Source organism: Anomalospiza imberbis, chromosome 9 (genome assembly GCF_031753505.1).
Source record: "Anomalospiza imberbis isolate Cuckoo-Finch-1a 21T00152 chromosome 9, ASM3175350v1, whole genome shotgun sequence".
NCBI classification, from domain to species: Eukaryota; Metazoa; Chordata; class Aves; order Passeriformes; family Viduidae; genus Anomalospiza; species Anomalospiza imberbis.
In genome coordinates, this window is record NC_089689.1 from 14,277,213 (window position 1) to 14,291,401 (window position 14,189).

The window sequence follows — 14,189 nt, forward strand, 5'->3', positions numbered from 1 at the left end:
CATTTTCCCAAGAACAAGGTGAAACTTTGCTAGAATAGCCAGTGTGATACTTAGGCACAGAAAGGGACATGGAACTAAAGTTCCAGAGCGTGGAACAGTCACGGGCAGGTGACAGGCGCTGGCAGAGCAGCTGGAGTCGTGCAAGTGCCAGGTGTGCCACAGGATGGTGCCACAGCGTTAGCTTTGACCGGGACTCAGCGCGGTTACATTGCTCTAAAGACCCAAATGCTGAAGGAGATTGTGATACACGCTTTATGGACAGCAATGTCTGCATTTGCTGTGCTCTGGACGGATAATTTAAGTTCTACAGGTGGGGTATTTTCTTTATCTGTACACATCTGTTCTTCATCCCCAAATCTCATGTACATGTTTGGGGGGACAGTGCACTAAGTACAGGCTTTTCACTGTACTTTGCCTTCCTCTTTGCCTTCCTAACCTCTCTTTGCCTTCCTAACCTCGATTTTATGGAACATCTGTAAAACATATTGTGCAGAAATAATTTTAGTAGCTCAACTATTGAGCTATTAATTTACATGTATCTTTTCATTTGATTTACCAAAGGTGTATTAAATGAGCATATTGCTTCTGTTGTTATAGTGGTTAAACCAGACTAAGTCACTGTTGGTCTACTTTGGTAACATTTCAGTAGTTATGGGAACAGTGGAAAAGCATATTTGTACAAGACACCTGAGAAACAGATATTCCATTCCTTTCCTGTGGTATGATAAGGTTCTTTAAATGAAGAAAAAGTTTCCAAGAATGCCTATATAACTAAGTGGTTGATGTATCTGGAGAGTGATGTGTGAGATAAAATCAAAGTGAATTGATGTTGTCAGGAGCTTTTTGTTGTTTATCACAGAAATTTATCTTTTGAGCTTAAGAATAAAATTATATCATTAACTTCACTCTAGCAGGAGCCCTGTATATGATTAAGACACCTCTGTCACTCAGATGAAAATAGACTTGTTAATAACTTTCTTGCTTATCATCCTGTTTGTGGTATTGCACATTTTTACTTTGTTTATCATGATTTTCAAGCCTTAGAGCTCTTCTGGTCTTGCTTACTCTATTTTCATTTCTGCAGTGGATATATGAATGATGAGCTATATCACTGGTAGCTTTTATTGTAGTCTGTTGAAATTTATTCTATCTAGACAATATTTTGATAAGATGCTGTCTTATCAAACTCCCTGATATTTCATCAAACTGTCAAAATGTTGTCAGTTAAAACACTGTTTTCAATTCTATTCCAGAATTACTGTTAATATTTCACTTCACTTGGAATAAAACCAGACAACACAAGTGAGGTTTTAAAGCTTATTACAAAATACTTCATAAAATATGGTAGAAATAGAACAAGTACATAACAATGGCAAACTGTGGTTTGAGTCCATACACTTAAGTATTTTTATTTTTCTAGTCTAATTGTCTAGCTACTCATTTGGAAAAACGTATAAACTTGTTGTTTTACTACTGATTTAGTAGTACTGATTTGAAACTTGAGACTCCTCTTGACATTCTGTGTGAAAGGTAACTATGGAAATGAGAAATTGTGACCCAGAGTACTGGTTGACAACATTTTGTGTAAAGAATTATTGTCTGAATAGCTTTGCAAAATGTCAGCTGCCTTGTGGAATAACCCTACACACCTGGTCATGAATTGTTACAGAAATTTCCCTATTTCACCACTACTGAAAGAAACCAGCAACATTCCCTTCTCCATGCAGACCTTTCATTGTAAGGAAGCAATGAAAGATTTCACTCATAACCACAACTTATTACAATAAACAGTTCCTCATCTTTCTCATATCTGTTCTAAGTCTTTAGGGAGGAATTATGTTTGATGACACTTATAGACTCAAACTTCTATAGGCACAGTTACACCCAAGAAACTCATAAATCTTCATATGCAAATGAACCCATGAAACTGCTTATGGCCATGGGGCTGTGTGCTTAACCCACTTTCATCAGAAAGAAATCAAAATGCCTCTCTCCCAAGGTGCTACATTAACTGACAGGAACTCAGGCAGTGGCCTCCAGGTGAAGACAATTAAGCTATCCTACCAGATCTGGAATGTGTTGGTTGCAATACAGTGATTGGTTGTAAAGGAAGGAAGAAAGGAATGTGTCCTGCTTTTCCTTGTTAGGGCTTGCTACCACCCTAGGGATAAGAGAACTGTTTCTTTTCCTCCTGAAGGGGTATGTGAAGCAGGTGATCTGAACAGCTTAACCCACTTACTGTATCATATATATTCAACAACATTCCTTTTCAAAACTTTTTTTTTTTAATTGTGTGGATGAAAAGCAGGAACACTCTGATCTACCTTATCATTTGCCTAAAAGCTTCTGTGTCCGTGTTGGAGGCTGCAGGAAATCAGTGCTTTACCACTGAAATAACAACAAAAAAGTAAATTAAAAAGAAATGCATTTATGTTATGCATTCCCAGTGCAGAGATATAGGTCCAGAGTGGTCACAGATTCTCCCATATTTGGTAACACTGCTGCTGCACAATGAAAATTGAAAACAGAAGTTCACAAAGAGGGGAAAAAAATCAGTGGAATTTTAACTACAGCCCTGTGCACTCTGGCACCATGGTAAACCACAAAAAGCACACACAAGTGTGCTCTAATGCATTTTGAACATGTCTTCCTGTGGTCATTTTGATGTTCAAGATCATATGGTGCTGCTATTTCCTTCTCTTTTCCAATTCATTTCAGTTGTTGCACAGTGGCATTGATGGAAAATCTGTTCCTGCAGCTTGTTCTGATAAAGCCTGTCTTCCCAGAACAGGTTTTGTGGCAGGAGTCAAATTCAGAAACTTAGACTGAATCTCAGTACAGTAGATTTGACTTTCAGATATCAAAACCAGTAAAGAAAAATAAAAAGAGTAATTCTTTGCAGTGTCTGTTTGTAAGCTGGGAACACCCACTGCTACAGAATGTGTTTGCTAAAATTAAGTTTCTGGAGAGGATTACAGGAGTTCATGGGAGAGGAATTCACTGTGAATTACTAGATACAGAAGTCATGCTTGGTTCAGGAAGTTTCTCAGCTGCAAATGGCTGGAAGCTTAGAAAAATATTCCTGTCCAATGTTTAATATGTTTCTCAAGCATCCATTCATGGCTATTATGAGAAGCAAGACACGGGTTCTGCTGGACTCTTGATCTTACCCAGCCTGGTCATTGTTATTTTGAAGCCTTATCTACATAAATTCTATGTTCTCAGGTTTTTGCTGCTGAAAAATCCTTGCTTGAGAGATAAAGTATCAGAAATTATTAAAAATCTCTTATAGTATTGAGATTAATCCATAGCTTAATCTATTTCTTACATTAATGCCTTTACTTTTGAGTATGCTAGGTCCCACACCTTAGAGTCTGTAAGATTAGGACCTGATCTTGAATGTTTATGTCTTTCACTGTTACATACTTGCTACACTGTGATAAATAATGTTATAAAAAAAGAAATCCTATTCTACAGTATCTTTAGATATGTGAGTATGGAAGAAAAATGTGGGTATCTGTTATTAGTGTCCTTTTGGGGCATTAACTGTGTATGCTTAGTGATACACCACTTTGAAGACGAGATAGCTGTTTCTTATACAGTACATGTACGTGACCATAAAAAGCAGTACATATTTCTCCCTTTTATTTCCTTTCCAACTTCTACTCATCAGAGAAAATTTTTGTTTCTCTGATTTTGACCAGTCTTGTTGAACTTTTGCATATCTCCTACCTTTGAAGTCCCTTAATATTATCTCTGAGGATTTTCTTTTAGCTTTCCAGCTTGAGCCCTGCAAGACCATTCTCTGACATACCTTTTGATGTTTTAGTAGGTCACTGACATAGAGCTTTTACCTGCCATCAGACTTCAAAGCCTGTAATGTTTGGCAGCCAAGCCTGTCTCGGAGATTTTTCTATTGGTTGGGAGAAGTTACTGAAATTAGATGGCAAATGCTCCAGCAACACTGGAGTCACATTCCTACGCTGAAGATTGCCAGTGTGGCTTTGTTGATTATATGCTGCTTCATGGCTGCATCTGGCACTGGAGGCTCTCTGTCTGAAGAGGACAGTCTCCAAAGCTGTTCCACAGAACAGGGTCAGGGTGATGAGGAAGGAGCCAGCCCAGGTTTGTGGCCTGCCATTGGTAAAGTCCTCAGGTTCTAGAAGAATGGAATTTTCATCTCTGTAGGCTTTTACCTACTGGGACTGCTTTTCCAAGAGCAGCTGTCAGCAGCATCTGCCAAATCACAAGGACTCCACCTGCAGTCATCCTGCCTCGGCACAAGGGCTGTCTCCTCACAGAGGCATCCCATCTTAGGTGGGACCCCGTCTTTATGAATCATGGGACAAACAGGAGAACTCACAGGGCATCCTCACGAGTTCCTACCAAGACAATTAATTCAAGAGAAAGCTGAGGAGGGTCTCCATTTGGAGTGCATTCTGCCATAGCTCAGGCAGTACCAGCAGCCTTTCCGTTCACTAGATTTGCAAACCTACCAACTTGGGTTTCTCATTCTTCTGTTATCAAACACAGTACCATGCTGCTAACATGCCAAGGAACTACTCATAACTTGGACACAAACAAGTAGGGTTATTTATTTGTATTTGACACTGCATATAGTATAGTAGTATAGTATACTACACTATGATACAATATATATAGTTTGGTTTTCTCATTAAAACTACAGATTTATAAATAATATTTGCTAAAAATAAAATCCTTTTGAATAGCTATCAGTAAATGTGAGCATTTATGGCTTTTCTCAGAATAGAATGTTAAAATACTGTGATTTTCAATGCAGTGAATTGTATTCTATATTTTTATGCTATATACATAATCAAAAGTATCAGATCTTTATACATTTTGTTGGCCTATCACATTGGATTATTTTGCCTATGCAAGTTGACAGAAATAGATCCATCCTATTATTTTAATCCTTCTCTGATTAGTATCATATTTCAAAAGATATGCTGCTCTTTTAGGTACAATGTTATTTTCTCATATATATATATATATATATGCATTAAATAATAATGATCCTGATTTTGTACATATTATTCAGTAGAGAGTTTCTGAAAGAGCAGAAACCACTGCTTCCATTGCACAAGAAAATGTTAAATAATATTAAATAACATGTTGTATGAAACAAGTCCAGGGTTGTATGAATCACAGTTCTCACATCTGTGATTCAAATATTATATTGCCATAGCATCTGCTGTCTTGCAGCTAATCAGATTCATCATTACTATTTAAAGCAAAAACAGGAAACAAAACAAAACAGAAAGGCCACTGTTGGTGTTGGATTAGGAATTTCTGGGACAAGTCCAGTGAGAGACTGATGAACTATAGCACTTGGTGTCTCAGCCCATGGCCTACGGGTAATTCTGCATTAGGCACCTACACTCCCTGTATTATGAACAGGAAGATTTAGGAGCCTCATTTTAGGACAGCTGAGCAACCTGTGCCCTGGGCAAAGAGCAGTTAAGGTCAGTAGGAAATTCCCTTCAGGAATTCAGGTGCTGCACTAAGACTGAGAGACACTCAGGAATTATGCCTTGGGACCAGGCATCTACAATTGTTCCATCAGAAACTGCATAGAGTTTGCTATTTTTACTGAAGCTTTTGTACAGTACTTCAGGGATCAGCAAACTCAGAGATATGTCAGAGGCATTTAGTACCTTGTCTTTAAAGGGCCCATGCCTGTATATTTTCTGTATTTCTATTTATTTATACCAGATCTGTTCACATGGACAAGTCTCAGAACTGCATGGCAGATGTTTCTTTCCTCCGTTTGTGATTGCATCACTTGAGTGAAGATCCAATATTTTGAAAGAAAGGAAACACTGACGGGTGGAAAAGGTCAGATAGAATGGAAAGTCTTCTCCCAGAAACTGTCTGAAACTCATGTTCATGATCAAGAAGCATTCATAATTGTCATTGACGGAGGTGACTAGATTTTTGTAGCTGAGAAATACCACCCACAATTAAGCAAATTGTTATACAGGACTAGGAGTAGAGCCCTCTCCTGATGCTGGTCTAGAGACATGCCACAGAATTCTCATGACAATATTGCCACAGGAGACTGATCTGCATTCACTGACACAGAAGACACTGGCCATAGCACATTATAATCACTTTAGCAACTTCATTGAACAATATTATACCCTATAGCATCTACATGCACACCAGCGTTCAATAAAGTGTAATGTCATTTTAAAGACCTCCCTTAATACAGGTGATTAAAACTACTGTATCACAAAGCAGACTGTAATACTTAATTTGGTAAGAAGATGTTAGAAAGAACCTGACCGAGATATTCTGATTACAATGTCCAGGATGAAAACTACTGAATGAGCTCCTTGTACAAAAAATACTTCCTCAGGTAATGTGACCAGCATAGGAAATTCAGTAAAGCTTGAGATCCAGCCATTATAGCTGGACTATGTTTTCCTAGCCTTGTTAATATTATGGTCAGATTCTTCTTTTGTAGTTAGAAAGAAGAGTTATCACGTAGCTCTACTTTAGCATAGAGCTTCATTATGAGCTTTAGTAAAGGGTAAGGTATATCTTGCTCTGTGGCAATGAGAATAATCTTTATTTTCCAGTCCTTTTTAGTCCTGAAGTACCATATAGTGCCCATTAGTAATGCACAGGAGAATGCAGCTCATCACCTTTCCCTCACTGTATCCAAGCACTCAGCTCTAGCTGCAGTTCAGATAAACTTGTAACAACACACAGGCACTACAGTTCAATTTCACCATGATTAGCTCAGTTGTCCTTACCAGCCAATATTGGTCAGCTTTATGCTTTAACTACACTCATTAAACACTGTTCACTTGTTCATAGCAAACATACATCATTGTATCTCAAACATATATATTGTCATAAAAACTGAATCTGAAAAAGTTTCTTCCTGAACAAGCTGCATAACAGCCAAGGTATCAGCAGTGCTGATCTTTAGCTGAATCTCTCTTTTATTTGTCTAGGCTCCAACATAAAAATATGATCTCTGGCAACAAAACTGCATATGGAAGCCAAGTACAGTCTGTAAGACTAGCACAGAAAACCCTGAGCCACAATGAGAAAAACCATTCCAGCTTCCCCTTAAGCAGGTTGTGAGGTTACAGCTCCCTACCCCATCACAAACTAGTACACTTGGGTTTGCCACCTTCGAGGCAGGCTGTACTCGCTGTCTTGGCAAAATTATCTGAGTGAACTGCAAGACCTTTAACCATAGGGGTTCTTTTAACCTAGATCATTTTGTCAGGGCTGGATTTAAACAATCATCACACAACATCAGAGGCAGGAGAAGGAAGAGGCAAAAGCATAGATCTGGAAGCAGAAACCACTTATTAAGATGTAGTGCATTTGATTGCTACTTGAGGACCTTACATGCTCTCCCAACCTGAAATACACTGTTTTCCCTGGCAGAGAACTATTGTTAGCGGAAAAATTGAATGCACACTAAAAATAGTTCTGAAACTACTGAAGATTAAGGGGTTTATTTGCTACATTTGAATTGGCTTACTGTTGTGTTAATAATTAGTCAAATTTGGGGAAAGGAAAAGTTTCTAGCCACACCATTTTTTTAAAACCTGATTTATCAAATTCTTTAAGTACTAAATAGTGTCAAGAACATACAAATGAATTTTTGAGGCTGAGAGCAGCAATAGCCAGCTCTTGCAGAAGGCCTTTGTGTGCTCCAGAGCAGTGAGACAGAAACCCAGCGACAGCAGGAGTCCCTTCAGCACCCTGCAGGGCTGTTGTCCTGAGGGCTTCCAGAAACTGGGTAACACTGTATCCTGTAATCGACTTCCAGCCCTTAATTCGAATCACGAAGCCGGTAGAAGCTGCACCACAAGCCCCTTCTCCTGCGAGGCAAATCCAGCACCGAGAGCTTTGCTTACCACCTCTCCCAGCTGGCAGCTGCAGCCCTGCTGCCCAGAGCACATCAGACCAGGAGCTGGCTGACAGCCCTTGGCAAGATACCACCTACAAGGAGTTCCCAGCCAAACCTCCTGTTCCCTGTAGAAACAGGCTGTTTCCCTGCTAACCCTTAATTGTTGGGCTTTCTCTGCCTTAAATCCTGCTGGTACTGGTAGGGCAGGTGGGGCTAACTGAGCCAGGGTGGTAGCTTCAGGCCTCCTGGCTCCCACAGCAGCAGGTCGCTGTGCCATAATTACTGTTGGTTAATAGTGTGTTTGGCAAGCTGCGAACGTTCTGGAAGTTGTTCCCTTCATGCAGTCTTTCCTTTCGTTCCTCACCACCCACTGTTCTCCTTGGCAATTGCTAGTTAAGGTGGAAGTTTCTTAAGAAACTGCTTGTTAAAGATTTGGAAACAGGGTGCTGTATATGCCAGTGGCAATCCTTTTCCCTGCAGGATTAGCAAATGGAGTTGTTCTGTGTCCAGTTGCATTTCTCTCATTGTGCTTCTGGCTTTGCATAGTTTTTGAGGAACAGTTTAGGATGTTATGTAGCTCATCTAGAGCAGGGCAGGATGCCATATAAAAGAGGGAAGACCAGGGAACAAGTTTTAAATTAGGTCGGTTGATGTAACTGAAAAGAAAAGGTCAACAGTTTGGGGCATCAGGGCTGATAATAACTGCTCTGCATTAAGCTAAAAAACAGCTAGATCATCGGAGAGAAAAACCAGAAAATAATTGTGAAATAGAGGAGATATTAGTGGAGAGGAGGGCTATTAGCAAGGGCAGAGGTGATTGAAGGATTCTCTCCCATAGAAGGAGACCTCATTCATCACATTAAAAAGCATGGAGGGATTATCTTGGGGGTGAATTACAATAAGCCATTAAATAAAAATGTCATTACTTAGTACATGCTAAAGCTATGAATTTCATTTCCCCTGCTCATCTTTGTGGTCTGCCTTGAAGACTAGTACTGAGAAGAGAGAGATGGCTGATCCCTGTGTGAGTGGCACATCTGCAGGAGATGGGGTGCTCCTGTTCTCTATCAGTTGGGCTCTGCAGGTTCATACCAGTCCATAGTGGCTGCTGTAGTTTCACCCACATAGCTCCCCTAAGGGCATCTGCTGCACTGACTGAAATTGAGGGTGTTCTAGGAAGTGTGCATGAATCTTTAATCTTGATGGGTTCTCAGGTAGGTGGGTGGTATTTATTACAACCAGAAAGATCTTGTGAGAGAAAAAATAAATTATTTTATAAACCATCAGTAGATGCAGTAGGGCCAGGGGAACAATTTTTTTAAATTTTCTAAGATTTTAAACAAATAATTTTAAGGTTACAGTTCTAGCTGTTCTTCAAAAACAGTTCACTTAAAATATAGCAGTGGGCAGGTTTTATTTTACTAAAAATGTCATTACATGTTATTTTACTAATAACGTAATTATTTCCTTAAACAGAAGCTGAGTCTTGAATGATTTTCTGATATACAGATTGTTTTGGCCTTTTGCAGGAGCCTGTATATAAATTCTTGAAAAAAAATGGTTTATGGATATACTTCTTGAGAGCAGAATGCTGCTTGTTGGAATGCAAGCAGAAGGTAGAACCTTCTACCAAGTCATCTCTCTAAGTAATTAGTTAAAAATTATTTAAAGTGATGCTCAGGGTGGGGCCCGAGTTTCTTGCTGTTGCTTCCCTTGCAGATGTGGCAAGTAACAATAGTAGCAAATATCCAGCTCTATACTGAATGCTTATTGACTGCAGTAACCTATCTGCTCATAATTTATGTCTTCCAACTAGTCTAGAAATCCTGGCACTTCTACACATAGATAGAATAGAGACAGTATTTTGAAACTGATTTCTTAACAGAAGTTACTTTCCCAGTTCTAGTTACATTAATGCTGCTATCTAGAAATGTTTCTTCTCTAAACAGTGATCGGAGGCTGCAATGTAGAGCAGCTTTCATCAGGCAGGTATTTCTATGGATTTCAAAGAGACTTCTGTGTGAGTAAAGTAAGGAAGAATCCAGGACTTGTAGTTTGGGGTTTCTGTTTGTTTGTCTTTTTTAATTGTAACAGAGATATGCTATAACTTTTACTTCATTGTGTGCACATGTTCTTTCAGGAAAAAAAACATGTTAAAAGACTCATAGAAGTGGCTCTTACAGAGCTGGACATTTCACTGGCTGCTCTCATGAAAATTTAGCATTTTTAATGAAAACAAATTCAATTTTTGTGTCTCTTCTTGGGGACTACATTGTTGAGACACTGGCCTCTTATTGCCCTAGTCTTCACTATTTGCCTAATAATTTGCCTAATAATTCATTCCCAGTAAACTGGGACAGTTGGATAAAGTGCAGGAAAAAAAATGACTTCAAGCAACCTTTCACCTGCTCCACTTCTGTTACTGCCCTGAAGCCTGCATTAGTGATGCTGTAGACTATACTTGGCTAAAGAGGGGCATTTGCCCTGTGGACTAGTAAGGGTGACCAACATACAGCAGCTGTCAGACCCTTAATCCTATTTCCAGTTTATCTGCTGCAGCAAAAGTTGTGATACACACCTGGCCTTTTATGCAAGACATATTTTCTTGAAGGCAGATCTATTATTCCCATTTCTCTTTCATGTAATATTTTCCAAGGCAGTTTAGGAGGCAATCAACACTGTACAGTCTGAGAGATGGTTGCAGCTGTTTTGTGCTAGATTTGATTCAGGGGGAGTGCAGACAATCTGTATTCAATTTGGCAGCCAAACTGAAAATGGGGAGGGAAAAAAGCTCTGAACAATGAAAATGCAAAAGGACAATTGTTTGTTGTTTTACTTTGAGGAAAACCCAAAACTTCACTTAACATTCCCATAATGCAGCATGTGGGCTCAAACCCTGTTTTCAAAAGATGTTTGAAGCTAGGCCTCCCACAATGTAGAACACTTTTATGTTTTAAATCAAAAGTGAAAAAATATTTCAAAAGCATAGAAGCATAAAAACATATAATCGTAGTATTTCTATTTCTTTGCCATTTTCAATTTCACATCTAGAAAAGATTTTTTTTTTTTTGGCAACTAAACAATTCACCAATAAATTTGCTGAACTCTTGTATAGATCCAGGTTAGCTTATGTGGGAGCTGGCACGAGAGAGAAAAGACTATGGAGGGGTTGGAGCATAACGAAGTGTATGTCTACTTCAGTAGAGTATATATGTACTTGGAACAGCTGAGTTTGTTCTTCCTAGCATTTTCTAAAATATGCCTGGGAATTGTGTAATTATGGCAAGATAAAGTCACTTCTATTTTCAGAAAGAGTGTCTGTAAGGAAGAGAGACTCCACTGGAGCTATAGGCTTTTCTTTTGAACAAAGGTTTGGCTCACCAAATAGTATCCACTGCTTTGTATTCTATCTATTGATAAGTATAGGTGGAATTTCTTGTTTATCTTTTTTATTGTTTTTGAACACTTATCTAATGGTTTCAATGACTTTTCTCACAATAAACCTTTCTTTTTCTGATGCTGTGATTGTTGATTGTACTATTCAACCCACATTCCCTACCATACTTCCTTGTTTTCACATTAAATTAGTTTACAATTGTTTACTCTGGCCTGATTTTGACACTTGCAGTATCAATTACCTGAATGATCAAAATCCTTTTGAAGGTTAGAGTATTGTTTTCTTTTTTACTTTTTTTCCCATGCTTGGAAGACTTGAAGAATTTATAACACCGGATTTCTAAATTAACATCACATGTTATTTAGAATTTTTCAAGGTGAAGAAAAGTATTTGAACAGTGCTTAACATTGACACTAGAGATAAGAAATGTCACAACTTGTTTTAGTTTAGTTGTTTAGTTTCAGGCTTTATGAATTCCAAAAGAAATTTGATAAAGTATTTCCAGTAGAATAAATAATGGCAGATATGGAGAGGAAGGATGAACGAAGGAGAAGATTGGTGCTCTAACACAAAATCCTGCATGGGAGTGGCTGGAGAAGGAGGCTGGAGTAAGGATGGGGAAATTGAAGATGTAATGCCTGAAACTGCTAGGGTTGAGGAACTGGGCTAGCAATTAGGTGCTGCGGGCTTTGATACGTTATTGAAAGTAAGTCCCTTTCCAGACCTTGGGCATTGGCTCTAAGAGTGCTGAATTTAAATGGCCTTTTAATAACGAGAAATAAAGTGTGGGTTTGTAGTCCTGCCCCTACAAGATGGAAAAACTACTGCTGCCATCAATCCCTGTGAGGTGATGTAACAAGTCTGTACTCAGGTCTAAAGGTCGTGGTGTTGCTGGGAACTACCTGAGTTTCTGTATGATGATGCAAATTTCTGCTTTTCTAGCTTCTCTTCCCTCTTAACCAGAAAAAGTGCATATATCTGCACATGCAACTAAATTCAGAAGATAAATTATGCCAAAATTTGGGCTGTCTGGGTAGCTGAATCCACACCCATGGTGTCTGAGGTTATATAGTAATTTTGTTACTGTTTTCATTTTCAGTAAGTAGCCAACAGAGCTCATGCTGGAATAAAAGTGGGTTGAGTATGGTAGAAAGCGTGTGTGTGTGCACGCACACGTTACTCACTCACAGCAATACTGGAAGCTGTACAATTAATGATAAACTGGATCCAGGAATACAAAGCGTGGGAGGCTGAGCATGAGAAATTTATTCTGCGCTTTGCCACGGTGTTTGTGTTTCTTGCTGGCCAAATCGCTTAAAAGCAGAGCCTGTTTGCTAAACACCACGTAGCCTGAATTTGGACTTTTCCTCCCTTTTGAATCTCGTTGTGTGTACAGCAGCCGCTGCTGTGCGGCTCCTTTCCCCGCGCTGAGCAGCGGGCGGCTCCCGTTGCGGGCGGCTCCGGCTCCCGGTGCGGGCGGCTCCCGGTGCGGGCGGCTCCGGCTCCCGTTGCGGGCGGCTCCGGCTCCCGGTGCGGGCGGCTCCGGCTCCCGTTGCGGGCGGCTCCGGCTCCCGGTGCGGGCGGCTCCGGCTCCCGGTGCGGGCGGCTCCGGTTCCCGTTCCCGCTCCCGCCGTTCGCGGCGCGCGCCGCACCTGCCGCGCTCCGAGCGCCGGCCCCGCGCGCGCAGCTCCCGCGCACCGGCTCTCGCGGGGGCCCGGGGGCGTGTCCCGCGGGAGCCCCGCCCCCGAAGCACCCGGCCAATGGCGGGGCGCGGGCGGGGCCGGGGGCGGTGGCGACCCCGGGGGCGGCGGCGGCGAGCGGGGCTCGTAGAGGGGAGGGCGCTCCATGGGCAGCGGGGCGGCCGCGCGTGGGGCCCGCGGCGGCCCGGCTGCTGCCTGCGCTCGGCCGCCGCTCTCCGGTAAGCGCCGGCCGCGGGCTGTGGGAACGCTGCGGCGGGAGGAGGGGGGGTGTCGCCTGTCGCCGCCGGGAGGAGCCGTGGGCGAGCGTGGGGCAGGGCGCCGGTGAGCCGCCGGCGGGACGGGGGCGGATGGAGGGGCCCGGCGGCCCCTCCCGGTGCCAGTCTGGCCCCGGCGACCCCCTCCGCCCCGCCCGGCGGTTCCCCGAAGCAGCACCGGGCGCTTCCCAGCGCGCCCACCTCCGCCGTGCCCCGCACCTCCGGCGGCCCCTGCCCGGTACCTGCTGCGGCCGCGGGCGTGCCCGCCGCGGGGCCGTGCGGGCCGGGGCGGCCGCGGGGCGCCGGGAATGCGCGGCGGGGGCAGGGCGGAGCGCCGACCCCCGCCCGGGGCACCGGGAGCGGCCCTGCCCTCGGCCCGCCAGCGACGTGGCCCCTTCTTTCCCTTCTTTCTTGCTTCTTTTTTTTTTTTTTTTTTTTTTTTCCTTTTTCTCCCCTCCCTACCGGGGAGATTGTGCTGGGAGAGCAAATTTTTGAAATATCTGGCGCTTTAGTTTTTCATCTTTTTCCGTCGGGACGGGCAGTGGCTCGCTGTGAGCCAAAGGAGTCTGGAGGCGTTTATAACAAAGCTGGTGGATGCTTTTCGCTTTCAAAGCCAGAGTCTCCTGAAGAAATATGAAACACTTCTCAGTAATGAAAGGCATGTGTTCTGGGAGGGAAACGTTCCCCATCTGCCTTGTAACACAAGAGGAACAGACGTAAGGGCTAATATTTACGAGGAAAAGGTGCCTCTTGTGCTAAGCTGCTCAAAAAAAACTTCTAAGCGCAAGTTCTTCGCTTAGAAACAGTTTGTCATCACTTTTACGATTTTCAGAGTGGTGGCATTATTGTACTTCTTGTACAAAAAAAGGCAACATTTCTAAAATAACACAGCTTTAAAAGCATGGACTTGCCACTGGAACAGGTCTAACACATCATGC

At 42.1% G+C, this 14,189-nt stretch overlaps 1 protein-coding gene and 1 long non-coding RNA gene across 8 annotated transcripts in view; one reads left to right on the forward strand and one right to left on the reverse strand.

Moving 5' to 3' along the window:
• Positions 1-10,098: 10,098 nt before the first annotated feature.
• LOC137479367 (uncharacterized) lies at positions 10,099-12,709 on the reverse strand. 2 transcript variants are annotated; one of them, XR_011002198.1, is made up of 3 exons: positions 12,486-12,709; positions 10,393-10,668; positions 10,099-10,217 (listed from the first exon to the last, which is right to left on the reverse strand). It is a non-coding gene; the product is annotated as an uncharacterized lncRNA (long non-coding RNA). The 2 variants fall into 2 exon arrangements; XR_011002199.1 differs by having other exon boundaries at positions 12,482-12,709.
• A 365-nt stretch (positions 12,710-13,074) lies between these two features.
• The window catches only part of ARHGAP29 (Rho GTPase activating protein 29), a 50,035-nt gene continuing 48,920 nt past the window's right edge, over positions 13,075-14,189 (forward strand). For all 6 annotated transcript variants that reach the window (XM_068199783.1, XM_068199784.1, XM_068199789.1 and 3 more), the window contains exon 1: positions 13,075-13,215. The gene's annotated coding sequence lies outside the window, so the exon portion shown is untranslated. The remainder of the gene's footprint in view (positions 13,216-14,189) is intronic.